Below are 16,372 nucleotides of genomic sequence, written 5' to 3'. Positions count from 1 at the left end.
GTGTGGGAGCAAGTTTGTGTGGGGAGTAAATGTCAGTAGCAATCAATTGGGAAGAAAGGCATGTTTCTGTGCTGCAAATACTTTGTTATTTAAGGAAGGAGCTGAAACATGTTTTGGACAGGACTGTCCGAAAAGAGAACTATCAAGGTGAAGTTGAATTTGAAACATGCATGGAATAACTGAGAGATTGGAATAAAAATTAAAGAATAATCTACAAATGGCTTCTTCTCATTTTGAACTCAGCAGAAATGATATACGATCGAGCTACCTATTTTTTATTGCATTAACTTTCAAAATGTGAACAGCTTCATGAATTTAAAGAATGTCTTATTTGACTTTATTATGATCACATTATGATAAATGTCTCATTGTGCTCGCTGTCTCTTCACAGAAGGATTGTGAGGTGGATTAGGCCCCTGGCAGCTCATTTCAGGTACTCACCACACCCTGTGTAATAAAGTTGTCCCGCACATCTTCATTAAACTTTGCTCCTCTCACCTTAAAGCTACGGCCTCTAGTATTTGAATTTTCCATCCTGGGAGAAAGGTTCTGTCTACCGTATCTCTGCCTCACAATTTTTTTTAATACTTCTATCAAGTCTCCCTGCAACCTCCGGTATTCCTGAGAAATCAATCCAAGTCTATCCAACCTCTCCTTGTAGCTAATAATACCTAATCCAGGCATCATTCTAGTAAGCCTCCTCTGCATCCTTTCAAAAGCCTCCACATCCTTCCTGTAATAGGGCAACCAGAACAGCATGCAATGTTCTAAATGTGTCCTAACCAAAGTTCTACAAAACTGCATCATGAAATCCTGAAGCTTATACTCAATGCCCCCAACCGATGAAGGCAAGCATATGATGGCAAAGGAGACGTACAGTTTACTTATTTTTATTGTCTGAGGCACAGAAGACCGAAGGCAGGGAGATCTGTCAGAAGAAGGGTCCTGACCAAAAATGTGGCCCATCCATTCCCTCCACAGATGCTGTCTGACCCACTGAGTTCCTCCAGCACTTTGTGTTTTGCTCAAGACCAGCATCTACAGTTCCTTGTGTCTTGCAGAGAGATCATGAGATTGCAGAGGAAATTAATGAGGCTATTCCTAGAGCTGGGGGATTAGGTAAAGTTTCTGGGGCTGTGATTGTTTTCTTTAAAATAGGGGAGATTAAGGGAAATTTAATTGAGTTGTTTATAATTAGGAAAGGCATAAACTGCGACAATTTATTTCCCATGGTGAAATCTCTGGAACTCTCTGCCCTTGAGAATTGTGGAGGCGGGATCACTGGAGGTATTCAACGAAGGTGAGAAAGATCAGGGAATCAAGGGTACTGAGAAACAGCACAGAGGACTGAGCAAGAACACTCATGGTCACAGTGAATGGTGAGACTGGTTGGAGCAGTCTGGTTGTCTCATTCTTCCCCTAATTTATTTTGTACTATTTTTGTTCTTAACAGAGAAGTCACAAACCAAATTTAAATAGTTGGTAAAAAGGGTTAGCGATGAATTAAGAAAAAAATATTTCACGCAATGGGCAGTGGGTGTCTGGAACTCACTGACTTAAAAATATTCTGCTGAACACGCGAAAAGTCACAAACCTGCAAGACAACAAACTATGATGTGCAAAATGGAATTAATCTAAAGACCATCAAATGGCCCCCTTCTCTGCCAAAAATGTTTACACACCTGGGATATGGTTTTGTTTAAGTTTTATTTTACAACATAATAAAATTTCAGAGATCAGTCAATCAAGAATTGTGAAAGATAGTCTGGGATATTTACGATTGACCACTGGCTAAATAATTTAAGAGGTATGTAGAAGAGGTACAGCTATTTATAATATCCAAGTTGCACATATGGAAAATACCAAATAATGTAAAACTCCACAGAGGTGTACGCGCGATCAGACCCGATGCTCCTTGTAGGTAGATCTGGGACAGGTTTTCATTATAATCCAGGAGGTGTAAGTCGACTTCATGTGGGCTTTAAACCAGAAGAAAGGAAGCAGGTGCAGGCCATTCTGTCCATCACTGCTACTCCAGCATTGGAAAGGATTATGGGTGATTACCTCATCACCACCCTCCTATACTAACCCCATACTGAAGATGGGTCCTGACCCAAAACGTTGCCTCTCCATGTCCTCCAAAGATTCTGGCTGACCCGCTGAGTTACTCCAGCACTTTGTGTTCTACACCAGGTACCAGCATCTGCAGTTCCTTGTGTCTAACGCCATACTCCTTGATTATGTGAGAAAGTTTATCTGATCATTTAGGTAGAAATGAAAGCAAGGGGCTGTCGTGGGCACTGGAGGAAAATGGTTTCTGTCAAGAGTTCTCTACTACTGATCTGAGCACATGAGTTCAACCTCCACTGTGCCAACGGGGGCATTTAAATTCAAGTAAGTAAATCGGCAATAAAAGAAACACCAGATTATTATAAGGAAAAGTCTGGTGCACGAATATCTTTAAGGGAGGGATATGCCCCATCCTTATCTAGTGTGGACCATATTCATCTCTTGGCCCACTGTAACATTGTTCACTCAGAATTCCCTAGAAAGGGATTCAGTCCAGTAAGAGATCGGGGGCAGACAAGCAAATACTAGCCCTGTCAATAATGGTTTAGTCCCGTGAATGAATATAATGAGTGTTCCTTTGCTCTCCCATCCCAGGTCGTAAAAAACAGCAAAGGGCCCTTATGAGGGAGGAACCAAGCAGTAGGATGCACGCTGAACGGTGGCAACCTGACTGTTTGTACCCCCCCCACAGGATCCTTATCTTGGCTTACAGAGAACATAGACAGTACAGCACAGGAACAGTCCCTGTGGCTCACAGAGTCTGTACTGAATGTGATGCCAAATTGAACTCATTTCTTCTGGCTGCACATGATCCATATCCCTCCATTCTCTCCATATGCCAATCTCAAAGCCTCTGAAATGCCACTATCTTCTCTGCCTCCACCACCCACTCATTTAGAGTTTTTAGTCTAAACCACTTGTTCATTCAAATATCTGCTTGCCTCCATTTTAAATCCTTGTTGCTTATTAACCAGGAGTTCCGCCCATCTTTCCTGTTTGATCCTCTGTGCCTGGTGACTCCGGTCTTTGGGATCCATATAAAGCCACTCGCTGAAATACACTGTCTTCCAAGAGGTTTGCAATAAACAGTGTTATAACCGGGGCCTTGATATTTTCTACCCATTTCACCAACTATCCCACCTCCCCTTTCCCCTTCGTTCCTCCCCCTTCCACCTATATCCCTTCCCCTGGCCTCACATTTCACGCCTCTTCTCTTCTTATCTCACAGCCTTTTGCTCATTCTCATCTCTGGCCTTTGTCCACCCATCTGCCAACCATACTCCCCCTCACCTGAATCCACCTATCACTTACCATGCTTTGAGCCATACCACCTCTCTCTCTCTTCCCATTTTCTTCCCCCCCCTACTATAATCAGTCTGAAGAAGGGTCCCGATCCAAAACATTTCCTGTTCATGTCCTCCAGAGATGTTGCCTAACCTGCTGAGTTACTCCAGCACTTTGTGCCTTTTTTTTGTTTAAATCAGCATCTGCAGTTCCTTGTGTCTCCATTATATTTTGTAAGGGCAGCGCATTTGTTCTTAACCATGGATGTGGAATGACATTGGCTTAAATCCAATCCACCTCAACTCACCTGCTTCAGAAACAAAATTATTTGAAAACCTCCTTGAAAATATAAAGTTAGAAAAGTTTTGAAATAAATGATATCAGCCACTAGAGGGAGCATGGACACTGGAGATGAAGAACGCTGATTTGTTAAGGTAACAAAACCAAAGTAGAAATCAAAGATACAAGAAGAACAAGATAGACCACTCGACCCTAAAAGCCGTAGTACGTCATGGCGCCATTTTAGTAGGCAGAAACTTGCAGAAACGTTTAAAAACAAAAATAACAAAAATCTGTGAATTGGTAGATGAGATATATTCAGCACTTTAATGGTATCATCACGCATATTGTTCCCCCAAAACACTGACTACACTGCGAGAGGCATAGCGAACGGCGGGTTTTGCCTACTAAAATGGCTCCTTTGTGTACTACACTTCAGTATAGGCGATTTCAACGGAGTGGTCCAGCTTGTTCCTCTTGTATCTTTGGCAGAAATCCTTGTTGAAAATGAAAGAGTTTGACCATTTTAATAAGTGGGAGTCTTATTAACAAATGGTCATAATTTGATTCTGTGAGATTAATAACAAATGAAATCATGCACAATTAAACAATAATTTCCTGTGCTTTGACAGAATTAGCGCACACAGTTGCTTGACTTGGGTGGGTTGGTATAGCAATTTATTTCAACCGGATGTGTGAAAGTATTGACATAGATTCCTGTTTATAGAAAGTAGACAATGGACAATAGGTGCAGGAGTAGGCCATTCGGCCCTTCGAGCCAGCACCACCATTCAATGTGATCATGGCTGATCATACTCAATCAGTACCCCGTTCCTGCCTTCTCCCCATACCCCCTGACTCCACTATCCTTACGAGCTCTATCATGGAGAACATGACAGGAACACAAAATTTATCTTCCATTGCTAAACCTCCAAGAATCGCTTGTAATTAAAATCCAATGAGTTATTTAAACGCCATTGGCCAAAGGCCCTGAATAGCACCCAGCACATTTTAAAAACATTTTTGTTCCATCCAAGGATTTCAACAGGAAATATGGAACTCTGCCCTTCAGCGCTCTGTGTGTTGAATGATGAGTTCAGAATTGTATCCACCGACACCAAATGTCTTTTATTTTAATTGAGGGATTTGAGCAGATAAATAGTTTGATTCTGGATGCAAACTCAATAATGTAATCTTAATGTTAAATAAAGACGCAAAGTGCTGGATTAAATCAACAGGCAAGGCAGCATTTCTGGAGAATATGAGTGGGTAATGTTTCCAGTCGGGACAATTCTTCAGGCTAATTGTGGGGAGGGGGGGTGGAGAAAGCTGAAAGACAGTGTGTAGTGCAGTAGATGCAGTGCAGATGACAGTGCAGATGATGGTTTAAACCGAAGGTAGACACAAAATGCTGGAGTCTCAGCGGGTCAGGCAGCATCTCTGGAGAGAAGGAATGGGTGACGTTTCGGGTCGAGACCCTAGGGTCTCGACCCGAAACGTCTCCCATTCCTTTTCTCCAGAGATGCTAAATGATAGGTGGATGTGGATGAGGGGGCTTGTTGATAGGCAGCTAGTTAGACAAAGGGCAGAGATAAAAAGACAAAAAGTGTGAGGCAAGGATAGAAGAGGTAAGAATTATGAAGCCCGAGAAAGGAATACAGGTGGAAGGGAAGTGGAGAGGGGAAAAATGGTGCATTTTGAGAATAGGTGCTCAGAAACTCTGAGGAATCTCTTAATTGCCGTCTTCTCTGTTTATAAATGAAGCATTTTCACCCTTCCCCCTGTCCCCGTCAAACGATATCCCTTCTGGCTTCACATTTCATGCCTCTTCCCTCCTTATCTCCTTATTTCACAGCCTTTTGTCTTTTCATCTCTGGGCTTTGTCTAACCATCTGCCAATTAACCCCCCCACCCTCACCTGTATCCACCTATCACTCACCAGGCTTTGTCCCCATCCCCACTTCCATTCCAGCATTCTTCCCCCCCTCCCACTACATTCAGTCTGAAGAATGGCCCTGACCCGAAACGTCACCGATCCATGGCCTCCAGAGCTGCTCCTGAACCACTGAGTTACCACGGCACTTTTTGTCTTTTTTTGTATTCATCCGAAATCAGTACCCTATTCCTGCTTTCTCCCCAGATCCCTTGATTCTGTTAGCTCCAAGACCTATATCTAACCCTCTCTTGAAAACATCCAGTGAATTCAGATGGACTTCATTGCTTTTATTTCTTCTGTCCTCATTTCCACGTGTTATGCAATAGTGCCCACCATTTTTCCAGGCATTTTGTTCAACGATTCAGTGATGTTTTATTGTCACATGTACCTGGGTACGGTGAAACTCTTTGTTTTGCATACAATACACAAAGTACAGAAAGAGTCGCCATGTTTCCGGTGCCGGCAAAGTTACAAAGTAATCATGAGAGTCATGTTGGCCCCTCTTCCTTCTCGGACCCCCCACACCTCGCTGGGTCCCTCTTTGTTCTCGGCGGCCCTCCCCCTCACCACCTCCGCGCCGGGTCCCTCTTTGTTATTGGCCCGACCCTCTCACCGTATCCATTCCCCAGCCCGACCCCCTCTCCTCGGTTCTTGTGACAACCTTGACCCCTAAGAGTTTAAAAAAGGAAACTTTCAAACTCAAGCATGGGCTTTAGACAATAGACAAAAGAGAATAGGTGCAGGAGTAGGCCATTCGGCCCTTCGAGCCAGCACCGCCATTCAATGTGATCATGGCTGATCATCCACAATCAGTACCCCATTCCTGCCCTCTCCCCATACTCCCTGACTCCGCTATCATTAAGAGCTCTATCTAACTCTCTCTTGAAAGCATCCAAAGAATTGGCCTCCACTGCCTTATGAGGCAGAGAATTCCACAGATTTAGAACTCTCTGAGTGAAAAAGTTTTTCCTCATTTCCGTTCTAAAAGTCCTACCCCTTATTCTTAAACTGGGGCCCCTGGTTCTGGATTCCCCCAACATTGGGAACATGTTTCCTCTTTGTTCTCGACGGTCCCCTCCCCTCCCCTCCTCCACATCGGACCCCTCTTTGTTATCGGACCGACCCTCTCATCGTATCCCTTCCCCAGCCCGACCCCCTCTCCTCGGTTCTCGTGACAACCTTGCCCTTTAAGAATTTTAAAAAGGAAACTTTCAAACCAAAGCATGGGCTTTTGCCATGGTCTTCTTGCAGCGAGGTTAATGTTCAATTAACGGTGTGCATTTATGCAAGCACACTGCTGCTCGCTGGCTTAAAGTCGAGCTGTGGCCTCGTGGAGGACACCCATGAACATGCTGAGCAAGGAACAGCGGTTCCAGTAGTCGTATGTGACTCCATCAAGACAAGCTTGTCAATCATTACCAGCAGCGGAACGACGTGCTCAATAATAAATTCAAACTATTGAGAAGTGCTGCTGTTGCAATAGTAGTTAATCTGAGATTAAATATAAATGATTTGTAGTTAATTTTGCAGAACCCATTGCAAATTGCATTATACCGTTAATATTTAACAATGCATTCTGTGAAATGGTTTAATTTTCATGGTTTCACTGCTAGATATTAGATTTATTGTCAAAGCTTCATTTCTATTTAGCAGCGCAAAAATACCTACACAGGATCATAGAGTCACAGAACTGTACAGCACTAAAACAGGCCCTTCTGCCCCCCTCGTCCATGCCGACCAAGTTGGCAAACTCGGCTAGTCCCATTTCCTTGCATTTAGCCCATAGCCCTCTGAACCATTCCCAGCCTATCTGTTTAAAGGTCTAAAGTTTCTAGAATGCATCTTATAAAAGCACAGTTTTCATGACATTTGTTTTTTAAAATTTTTCGAAAGGAAAGAATGAGATGAACAGGTGAAATGTGGTGCCATTTTCCCCTCCCTTACTCTCTCTCTCTCTCTCTCTCTCTCTCGAGGGGGGAAGGTGAGGTGTCTCAGGTCACTCCTCCTTCTTGATCATTAAACATGTTTTTATATAGCATGCATCTGTTTGAAACGCTTCACCAAATGTGATCGTGTCTCAACTCTGCCTCTTCTTGGCTTGGCCTTGCTCACACTCCAGGGGGTCATAGGTCAGATTAGCACTGCCGCTGCTGTCAGTGGGTCTCTGTGCTCATCCTTCCAGCGTCGGAGCCCCCCCGCCCTCACATGTCCCTCCAAGGGACAATCCCGGACATGGCTGACACAGGCCAATCAAAATTCACTGGATGTTTTCAAGAGAGTTAGATTTAGCTTTTCGGGCTAAAGGAATGAAGGGATATGGGGGAAAAAACAGGAAAGGGTACTGATTTTAGATGTTCAGCCATAATTATATTGAATGGCGGTTCTGGCTCGAAGGGCCGAATGGCCTACTACTCCTGCACCTATTGTCTATGTTTCTGTTTCTATCTAACCGTGGCAGTGAGGTGGCTGAGGACTTTGCCTGCATTGGCACCTCTTGTGTTGGTGGACGTCTGCCACATTTTCTAACATGTCGAAGCTCACATTTCATAAATGGCCAAAGAGCAAAGGTACAGGCAAACAAGGCAAACTCTGGATTGTGATCTGAATATGATGCATCACATCACATCACATCCTGCCCTTGGCAAATCTTCAATTGAGATAGCTCTGAGGTAAGCTTGGGGATCATTTATAAATGCTGCTCCAGGCATCTCCTGCAGTTATTCAACTCTCCATCCGAGGGAGTGCCAGGACCATTTTGCAAAGTTTAACTTCATGTCACAGTACATTAACCGAAGGTCACAAGGGTCTACACTGTTTGCTCCGTGTACTTATTTCATTTATCTGGAGTAAATGGGAGATGTGCAATGGAACATTTAACAGGGTTAATGAGATTTCTTTAACCACCTTTACAGAACATTTCCAGCGGTGGCTTTTATACGTGGGAGAAACACAAGGCGCTGGAGGAACACTGCGGGTCAGGCAGCATCTGTGGAGGGGACAAAATGTGTAGGGCAAAAGACTATGAGGTAAGGGGATGAGGAAGGAAGAGCATGAAATGTGAAGCCAGAGGATGGGATGTAGGTGGAAGGGGATGGGGCAGGGGAAAGGGTAGCAGAATGATGGGAGAAATGGTCGTGCATCCTGGAGGGAAATTACTCACTTCTTGCAAAAGAGATGAATCTCGATTCCTACTGCTCTCCGGCCATCTGAAGAAAGTTTCCGACCCGAAACGGCACATATTCCTTTTCTCCAGAGAAGCTGCCTGACCCGCTGAGTTACTCCAGCATTTTGTGTCCATCTCTTTCCACACTGCTTGGTGGGCTTGTTCAAATGGTCCAGGCAAAAGGAAACATATTTCAGGTTCCTCACGACCTTCTCCCTGTGTAAAACGCCTTGTCCCAGGCTCCCACCGATCCAGGCGACAGGTCAGGGACATCGGAACTCAAGGTACGAGGAGGGCCAGAAACCTGGGACCGAGGGTGGAGTATCCAAATGCAAAGGTAGATTTTACAAATTCTTGCTCCAGTTTACCGCTATATCGGAATCTCCACAATGTGCCCCCAGCAATCTATAAAATCATCCCCATATTTGAATCTAGGACACTGGAGGTAAATCATTGCAATACCACGAAGCATGCTTTTCACCAAAGGAGTTCCAGCAGTAATAAATATCCCGTTTACTGGACAAAATCATCCTTGCGTTCCGACAATGAATTTAGCATTGGAGTACGGGAGTTACCTCTGGCATTGTAGTCAAGGTGCTGGAGTAACTCAGTGGGTCAGGCAGCACCTCTGGAGAAAAGGGATAGGTGACAGTTTGGGTTGAGACCCTTCATCTAACTAAGAATCAGGGAGGTAGATGAACCCTCCCTGACTCTGACCAATGTTTGCCCCTCAATCAATATTTCTGCAAACTAACCCGGTCGTTGTCTCATTGTGGTGTGTGGAGATTTGTTGAGCAAGGTTTGGCTGTCATGGTTACTACAATGCAGCGTGACCACAGGATCACTTCATTCTGTCTGAAAAAGGGTCTCGACCCGAAACGTCATCTATTTCCTTTTCTCCGGAGATGCTGCCCGACCCGCTGAGTTACTCCGGAATTTTGTGTCTATCTTCAGTGTAAACCAGCATCTGCAGTTCCTTCCGACGAAGCAACAAAGGAGGACCCAGCTTGGGGAGACCGCCATGAGGGAGGGGGAGGGACAATGGACAATGGAGGACACAGCGTGGGGAGACCGCCATGAGGGAGGGGGAAGAACAAAGGGGGACGTGGTGCGGGAGTACTTAGTAACTTTGTAAGCGCCCTTTATGGGCGACAATTTGCATACCTTGGATATGCAAGCAAAGAATTTTCTCTGATTTGTCACATCTGACAATAAAGTATTCATAAAGTATTCATTCATTCATTCAAATACCTAATGACCTGCCATGTGTGTGTGTAATCATTCTGAAAGGCATATGAGACATGCTGTGTCAATGTAATACTTTTAAGACATTTTAGAGGGACATGTTGATCAGTGAACCGTCCACAAAATGTTTGAGCCCGTTCCTTAGTTTGTGCTCCTGCCACCCTCCACCCCCAGCTCCACATGTCATGAATACAAGTGTTCCTTTGAATACAACCTTTGAATCCTATAGTGTTTCGAGTGAGTCAACCCTTCCTCATCTCCAAACGCAGCAATGTGGAGCATATTGTCAAGAGCAACGGGTGGGGTTCATTGTCACATGTACCAGCAATAGAACAATGATATTCTTGAGCAAATAACAAAGCACTGGAGGAACTCTGGGGGTCAGGCAGCATCTGTGGAAGGAATGGACAGGCGACGTTTTGGATCGGGACCCTTCTTCCTGAATGCACCTCTACAGGCTCATTGATGTTAAACATGCAAATAAATATACCTTGATCAATAATATATTTTTAAAATGTCGCCGGTGTGTTGTGACATTTTGCCATCAGCAGATGAGCTCAGGATTAGAGAGAGCATACTGACAAAAACAAGGAACTGTACAACAGGTTAATTCATCTCACCAATTCCACCACGTCTGGCTGCATCATACTCATACATCATTATGTACATAATATACATGTATGTATATTAGTTTTAATTTTAGAGATACAGCACGAAAGCAGGCTCTTCGGCCCACCGAGTCCGAACTGACCAGCGATCCCTGCACACTAGCACTATCCTACAAACACTAGGGACAATTTACAATTTTACCGAAGCTAATTAAGCTACAAACCTGTGCGTCTTAGGAGTGTAGGAGGAAACTGGAGCACCCGGAGAAAACTCACACAGTCACAGGGAGAGTGTACAAACTCTGTACAGACACCGCCTGTAGTCACGATCAAACCTATGTCTCTGGCGCTGTAAGGCAGCAACTCTATCGCCGCCACCCCAAATATGAACTTACTTTCCCCTCTTTAGGAAGAGTGACTCATACCCTCCCATTATTCACGGATTTCCTGAATCACGTTGATCTTCCCAAAGGAAGACGTGGCATTGATGGAGTCCTTGACTTGAAGAAAGCGATATCTCCTGACTCAGCATTGTTCCTTCTGTAGACAGCACAGTGTTGTGACTGTGACTAAGTCTCTGGAGTCTGTAAGCTGATAGATGCAAAACGTCTTTATTCATTGCCACAAGTTGTCATCCTCTTGGAGACCATCTCGGTAGAATCTTCCCAAAGTAAAAATACATCGGGACTTTACACTCTTATGAATCTTATACTCTTCTCCGGGTTATCTCCGGGTGCTCCGGTTTGCTCCCACACTCCAAACCTGTGCAGGTTTGCAGGGCCATTGGCTTCAGTGAATTGTCCCGAGTGTGCAGGATTGAACTATGTATGGGTGATCGCTGGTCGGCATGGACTCGGTGGGATGAGAGGCCTGTTTCCATGCTGTGTCTCTAAACTAAAACCCCTGAATGTTCCAACACCTCTGCTGGTACAAAGTAATTCACAAGGATGGCCTAAAAGCTTCTGAGCACAGGGAACTCCGACACCCAAAATTCGTGTTTTGTGGTCCGACTCTCTCAGTGCAAAGATATATCACCACAGTGGTGCAGCTGGTAATACCTCTGCCTCACAGCACCGGAGACGTGGGTTCGATCCTCACCTCGGGTACTGTCTGTATGAGGTTTGCACGTTTTCCTTGCGACCGCGAGAGTTTTTCCTCCGGGTGCTCTGGTTTCCTCCCATGTCCCAAAGACAGACAGATTGGTAGGTTAATTGGCCTCTGTAAATTGCCCCGTGTGTGTAGTGAGTAGAAATAGAAAGAAGGGGATAACACGTTCACGTGTGAACGGGTACCTGATAGTCAGAATGGACTCCGTGGGCCAAAGGGCCTGTTTCCATGCTTTGTCTCTAAACTAAACTAACATTCCAAAATTAATCGGCAGACAAGTATGCCTATGACCATGTTTACTGTAATAAAGTAAGTCAAAGTCTGGAATCTTCCTTGATCTCTGTCGCAACGGTGCAAAAAGCTTCGCTGAAGGGTCTGGTGCCCAACAGCAAAGTGGTGGATGAACTCAGCGGGTCAGGCAGCATCTGTGGAGGGAATACCTCCTGTAGATCCGTTTGATGGTGGGGAGGTCGTTACCTGTGATTGACCAGGCAATGTCTACCACTGTCTGCAGCCCTCTTTGTACCTGGGCATTTGAATTACTGAATGAGACCAGATGCACCCAGCCAGAATGCTCTCTCCCCAACACCTGGAGAGGTTCGGTAGATTACCTGGTGACATGCCAAATCTCCTCAAAATTATAAGGAAGTAGAGGCGTTTTATCTTTAATTGAAATGTTCATACCAGTTTAGATTTAGAGATATGGCGTGGATACAGGCTCTTCGGCCCACCAAGTCCGCACCGACCCGCGATCCCCACACATTAACACTATCCTACACACAGTAGGGACAATTTTACAATTATACCAAGCCAATTAACCTACAAACCTGTACATCTTTGGAGTGTAGGAGGAAACTGAAGATCTCAGAGAAAACCCACGCAGTCACGAGGAGAACATACAAACTCCGTACAGACAGCACCCGCAGTCGGGATCAAACCCGGGTGTCTGGTGACGCTGTTAGCGCTGTAAGGCAGCAACTCCTCTACCACTGCGCCACTGTGCCACCCGCTCAATCATCACCCCAACATCTCATTCTGGAACGTCAAATTCTTCAGGTGGTGTTAATGCACAAATTCAATCAAGTCATTTCAATTTTTTCTCTCCGTATCTCAAATCAGTATTTAGTTTCTGTCCCAACTGGCTCTCTTCCACGATCCCCTAAACGTCTGTCTGAACTAAGCTCAGTCATGTTCTGTGCCTTCGATGCATTAACAACTCAACTGGAGTGTGATCGTGGAATGTGTTGCCTTGCGGTTCAGCAAAAGTTTGTTAATCAATGCTTCATTGTTAAATATGAGCTGCCCAGTAATCCTCTAATAATTCTCAATAATCTCCCTGTTGTACTACTTGACACCAGATAATATGATGCAATAAGTGTGTACTTAATGTCATTTTGTTCTGCAAAGCACTCAAATGGAAATTAACCAAACTGGGGATCATGTTCAAGACCAGTACTTCCCGTAAGCCATGGTAAGAGAAAATGGATATCAGTTCTTCAATGGGACATATTTCAATTTGATCCAATTTGAGCGATTATTTGTGAGGACTATCAATTCCCATCTCACGATAATCAAGGTTTCATTGTCAGTCTACTGAACTTCTCTGGCTTGGCTCCAACTTCGTGACAGCTAGTAGACGTCTTTATGAGTTCTTCAAGATATTTATCGAGAATTAAGGTGGGAACAGTGCCCGCAGAGAATCAAACAATTAGGCTGCAGATAAGATTATTACCTCAAATGATGAGGAAGGAGTTCAGGTAAGGGAACATTTACAAAAGCAAAGAGAAAAGATAAAGGTGGCAGTGCAGGATATCAAACTGGATAATGATCATCAGTCAGTCAGAAACATTCTACATTTCAAGTCACATCAAGGAAAAATAGTAAAAGTATAGAACTGAAGGCTCTTTATCTGAATGTGTACTGAATTTGTATTGAGATCAATATATCATAGTCAGAAATATGATCTAACAGCCTTAAAGGAGTCATGTTTGCAAAAAACAAAGTTTCAAAGTTAAAGATTTCAGGATACAATTATTAGGTTTTGGAGACATTTGGACAGTCATTTAAGTAGGCATGGAAGGATACAGTCCCAATGCGGGCAAATGGATTAGTGTGGATGGGCACAAAAGTTGGCATGCATGTGATGGGCTGAAGGGCCATGCCTCTCACTGTGGTTCTCTCTTGACTCTGAATACCTAGCATTTAAGGAGAAATAACACAGTGGCACAACGTTAGAGTTGCTGCCTTACAGCGCCAGAGTCCCGGGTTCGATCCTGACTATTGGCGCTGTCTGTACGGAGTTTGTATCATGCCCCTGTGACCACGTGGGTTTACTCTGGGTGCTCCTGTTTCCTCCCACACTCCAAAGATGTACAATTTGCTTCTGTACATTATCAATTATCCGTAGTGTGTAGGATAGTGCTAGCGTACGGAGTAATCACTGATTGGTGCAGACTTGATGGGCTGAAGGGCCTGTTTCCATGCGGTATTTCTAAAATCTGAAGTCTAAGTGGAAAACGAGAGGAAGCAGCACTGATAAAAGAGGCAGTGAGAGAATCATGGCTCAGGAGAGAAAGAAGTGGAATCAGCTGGGTGGAGCTAAACAGTAGCAAGGGACAAAAGTATTGGTGGAAATTGTCTCCAGACCACCGAACGATGAAAATAAGGTTATGATAAACTTTATGAGATAAGAACACGTGATACAGTTATTATGAAGTAGAACACAAAGTTGCTGGAGTAACCCAGTGGGTCAGGCAGCATCTCTGGAGGACAACATTTCGGATCAGGAGCCTTCTTCAGACTCTTTGTGTCCACAGTCATTATGGAGTTCTTTCCAAACCCTTGCACATACCACTTCTTTAGCAAGTATTTGCCCTCGTACTGATGTCATTCTAATGGGCCTCTGGCTCCTGTTTACTACCTTCTAATGTATGGAAACCATTTCAGGACCATTTAGAATTTTATTATGGAACTTTTACAAGATAATAAGCAATGCATTGCCTATCTCTGCAACACCTCTTGCAAAACTGTGGGATGCAGCTAATCTGGCTTTGGAGCCTTATCGCCTGTCAATCCCATAAAATTTTCCAATACTATTTATTTTACTAATGATGATTTCTTTCCAGTTCCTCCAGTCCTCATCCTCTACTTGTTTCCAGAGGTTTATCTTCTTACAGGAAGACAGACCCAAGATACTAATCATGTATTCACAAAATGCTGGAGTAACTCAGCAGGTCAGGCAGCATCTCGGGAGAGAAGGAATGGGTGACGTTTCGGGTCGAGACCCTTCTTCGTCTGAAGAAGGGTCTCGACCCGAAACGTCACCCATTCCTTCTCTCCCGAGATGCTGCCTGACCTGCTGAGTTACTCCAGCATTTTGTGAATAAATCGATTTGTACCAGCATCTGCAGTTATTTTCTTATAATACTAATCATGTATTTGTGCAATTGTCTTTTAACTGTTGTTATTGTACCTGCGTCATTTAGATTTAGATTTAGAGATACAGCGCGGAAACAGGCCCTTCGGCCCACCGAGTCCGCACCGCCCAGCGATCCCCGCACATTAACACTATCCTACACACACTAGGGACAATTTTTTTTAAACATTTACCCAGTCAATTAACCTACATACCTGTACGTCTTTGGAGTGTGGGAGGAAACCGAAGATCTCGGAGAAAACCCACGCAGGTCACGGGGAGAACGTACAAACTCCGTACAGACGGCGCCCGTAGTCAGGATTGAACCTGAGTCTCCGGCGCTGCATTCGCTGTAAGGCAGCAACTCTACCGCTGCGCCACCGTGCCGTCAACGATCTCCTCTGGCAGTTCGTTCCACAGTAAGTGGCTATAAATTCAGTCCCACCTGCTGCATTTGGCCCATATCACTCTAATCCTTTCCTATCCATGTACCTGTCCAAATGTCTTTTAGATGCGAGGATGCAGCTAGTTCAGTACATTACTAGAAACGGGACCTACTTGAGGTGGGTTTATTGTGCTGGATTCGATGGCCTGCGATCTGTTGAGGAGGGACCCCAGCGAGGAAAGCAGAATTAAAATGTAGAAGGACCATGAAGACTTCCTTCTGCATGTGCACGGATGACACTTCTCCGGTGAAGATGCTGGAAGCAGCGTCCAGCCCTGCACCACGTGGCCAAGGCTCTTGCACAGGTTAGTGTGTCTGATACACAGCCAACCCAGGTATGAACATTTCTCACACGTTTTATGCAAAATCCCCATTTTATGTTACATTTCTCAATGAAATTGAATGACAGAGCATACAAAACCTGGCACCACATGATCACATTTCTGGGTAACACATTCTTAGAAATATTCTAAGGAAGACAATGTGTGGCCATCAAACAATGGCAGGGATAACATCCATGTTATTCTTGTAGTTGTTGCCATGGGAACTATTAAATCCAGGTAGGAGGGCAGACACCAGGTCTTGGCTTAATCACTTTATTTGAAAGATGCCAACTTCAACTGTGTCATTTTAGGAATAAAATTGCCTTAGGTGTCCAGAGTGGATCAAAATGACACAACTTCATCTTAATGGAATCTAGACAGCAGAGAAAGGAGGCCTCCTTCCTCCGAGTCTGAGCTACATTTAAATTCAGGCAGCTGAGTTGAATATGTGGTATCCTAACTCAAAGAGCAGGTGGCAACTATTGTGCCTCCTTTAT

This window comes from Rhinoraja longicauda, chromosome 29 (assembly GCF_053455715.1).
Source record: "Rhinoraja longicauda isolate Sanriku21f chromosome 29, sRhiLon1.1, whole genome shotgun sequence".
NCBI classification, from domain to species: domain Eukaryota; kingdom Metazoa; phylum Chordata; class Chondrichthyes; order Rajiformes; family Arhynchobatidae; genus Rhinoraja; species Rhinoraja longicauda.
This window is presented reverse-complemented; position numbering follows the sequence as displayed.